The sequence below is a fragment of the Vombatus ursinus genome, unplaced genomic scaffold, assembly GCF_900497805.2.
Source record: "Vombatus ursinus unplaced genomic scaffold, bare-nosed wombat genome assembly UNPS02015175.1, whole genome shotgun sequence".
NCBI classification, from domain to species: Eukaryota; Metazoa; Chordata; class Mammalia; order Diprotodontia; family Vombatidae; genus Vombatus; species Vombatus ursinus.
The window spans coordinates 26,565,723-26,568,664 of NW_020954953.1; the positions used below are offsets into that span (position 1 = coordinate 26,565,723).

Here is a 2,942-nt window from a genome sequence, read left to right on the forward strand (position 1 = left end):
CTAGGGAGGAATTTTTAAAATGTTATTTATATCTCATTTCACTTGCATTTATAAACAAATTATGAATTAAGCAGATAGAGGGTATGTTTAGCACATGAAGGCCTCAAGTGAAAGAAGGAAAAAATATTAATACATCCTTTATTGAATTTAATAAAACATTTAATAAAAGGCTATTAAAGAAATGACTAAAATTAGTTGGAAGCTATATAGCTCAATCCTCAGGAATTTTGGGATCAAAGAACAAATTAAAGAAAAGATGATTTCATCAAAGAAAATAACAATGAGACGACATGCCAAAATTGGTGAAATGTTACCAAAACAGTCCTTAGAAGAAAATGCTTTGCTTCCAAACACAACATATCTACAACACACTTAAAGAATAGATCAATGAATTAGACCTACAATTAAAAAACAAAGAAAACTAACATTTACAAACCCTAAACACCAAATTCCCCCAGTCCAAAACATTATCAAAATTGAAAGGAAAAAAAAGACAAATAATTAGAGATTGGAGCTGTTTGTTTTTGTTTATTTTAAACCAAAACTAGAACAATAGGTAAACTATTAGATAATACATTTTTTAAAAAAAAAGAGGAAAATATGCCAGGCCGTAGTCACATAATAGTTTATTTTAATACAAATTAAAATATGATGAGCACTTCTTAGAGAAACAGCAAACTAAGCACAAAAGAAATAAGAGGTTCATGTATCTAGGAAGACTTAGTACGGCCTGTATTTTGCTTCTACATAACATCTACGTCTTACTCTTCTCTTTTTGACATTACCTATGATTTGTTTGATGTAGGGAGGTCAAAGGGAGTAACTTTCTCAACTAAAGCAGGTCTATGCCCTCTCTGTGAGAGCTGCATGGGACACCAAGAGATTAAATGATTATGCTCAGCATCACAGAATTGTTTGTGTAGGAGGTAGTATTTGGTCTGTCTCAGTCCTGATCCAACTATCTACCCACTATGTCAGGCTGCCTCTTATAACTTACTCCTTTTTTAATCTGTTAACTATGAATTTATAGTATCCAAATATTGATTACTTCAGTGAGTGAATGAAAAAAGCATTTATTAAGCACTTGGTACGTACAAAATACCATTGTGCTAAGTGCTGGGGATACAAATAGAAAATCAAGACTGGCTCTAAAGGAGCTGAATTTCTAAAATGTAAGAAAAAACACAGGATGTTTTAGTCTTAAAGCGGATGGAAAGGTCCAGTGTTCCTTAGAGTGGAGGTAGAAATGCATATTCCTCAGTGTCATTTCCTTTGATAAAACCATATCCATTTCTGATGATGAGCCATTGACAACGTCAAGAACTTTGGTGAAAATTTTGTCTTCCGGCTCCTAGTTGTTAATGGTAAGGAAAGGAAGGGCTAGCATGTGCAGAGGCAAGCAGGAAGTCCCATCTCTGTAAAGGTATTTCACTGTGTGATGACAGTGAGCCCGATTTTGAAGCCGGGTCAGTGTTCTAATCAACTGTACTATTCCTTGAACTTTTAGGTTTACCTGTGTGTCATTGGCAAACCTTCTGTTTGGCATTCTGAGTCTGTTAAGATCTAGCACAGGCTGCCTTCCTTCTCTAACCTTTTTTTTACTTTATACCCTTGATACTCTTCTATGCAGTGAGACAGACCTTGCTCTTCCACGAAGAAGGTACTCAGTCTCTCAGCTTCCAGGCGTTGTTATTGGATAGTCTCCATGCCTAGAATGTTCTCCTTCCTCATCTCTGCCTCCTGACTTCTTCAGTCCTAGCTAAAATCACAGTTAAAAAAAATGCAGTAAGCATACCCTGTGTCCCTTTAATTCTATTGCCTTCTCTAGATTATTTTCGAGATATATATGTATATATATGTGTGTGTGTGTGTGTATGTATATATATAGTTCGTACACAATTGTTTGCATGTTATCGTAACTATTGTGAGCTCCTGTAGGGCAGGAACTATCTTTTACCTTTCTGTGTGTCCCTAGTACTTAGCATGGTGTTTGACAAGTAGTAGGCACTTAATAACTGCTTATTTACTAACAGTTGTCTAAGGAGAGTTGCTATTCCTGGGGCTTTGGGGCACACCAGCCCTTTGGTTTCCATCTTGGTTTTGATAGGAAGTGGTAGTTGAGATTGTGGCATTGATTAATCTGATGGCATTATGCTCCTCTTCTCCCTCCCTCTTTCACAACGCGCCACTCCCAACACTGTTCCTCTGTTAGGACTCCTTGCTAGTCCAGCCAGTTTGGACTGCCTGTTCCCATAGTAGTATCTGATATTAGATGCAAAGATGAGATGACTCGTTTTTCCCAGCTTGTTGTGAAGCATGTAAGAGGAGCGGGCCAGACCGTCCTACTCCGCCAAGATGCCGGTCTCCAGGAGCTGGGTGTGTCGGAAGACGTGCTTGACGCCGCAGCGGCCCTTGGAGAAGTCGCGCCTGGAGCAGGACCTGAAGCTGATTGGCGAGTACGGGCTGAGTACGGGCTCTACAACAAGCGCGAGGTATGGCTGGCCAAGATCCGCAAAGCGGCCTCACACGGACGAGAAAGACCCGCAGCGGCTCTTTGAAGGCAATGCCCTGCTGCGGCGTCTGGTGGTATCTGCGTCCTGGACGAGGGCAAGATGAAGCTGGACTACATCCTGGGCCCGAGGATCGAGGACTTCCTGGAGCGGCGCCTGCAGACGCAGGGTTTCAAGCTGGGCCTGGCCAAGTCCATCCACCGCGTGCGTGCTCATCCGCCAGAGGCACATCAGAGCCCGAAAGCAGGTGGTGAACATCCCCTCCTTCATCGTGCGCCTCGACTCCCAGAAGCACATCGACTTCTCCCTGCGCTCGCCCTACGGGGGTGGCTGGGCTGGCAGGGTCAAGAGGAAGATCTCCAAGAAGGGCCAGGGACGGGCGGGTACCAGCGATGATGAGGAGGAAGATTACATTCATTGTGTCTCTCCCCC

At 42.1% G+C, this 2,942-nt stretch overlaps 1 protein-coding gene and 1 pseudogene across 5 annotated transcripts in view; both read left to right on the forward strand.

The window, feature by feature from the left end:
* LOC114031420 (protein quaking) overlaps positions 1–2,942 on the forward strand; it is a 193,290-nt gene that overhangs the window by 123,255 nt on the left and 67,093 nt on the right. The gene's annotated exons all lie outside the window — the stretch shown is intronic.
* LOC114031422 lies at positions 2,356–2,629 on the forward strand (annotated as a pseudogene).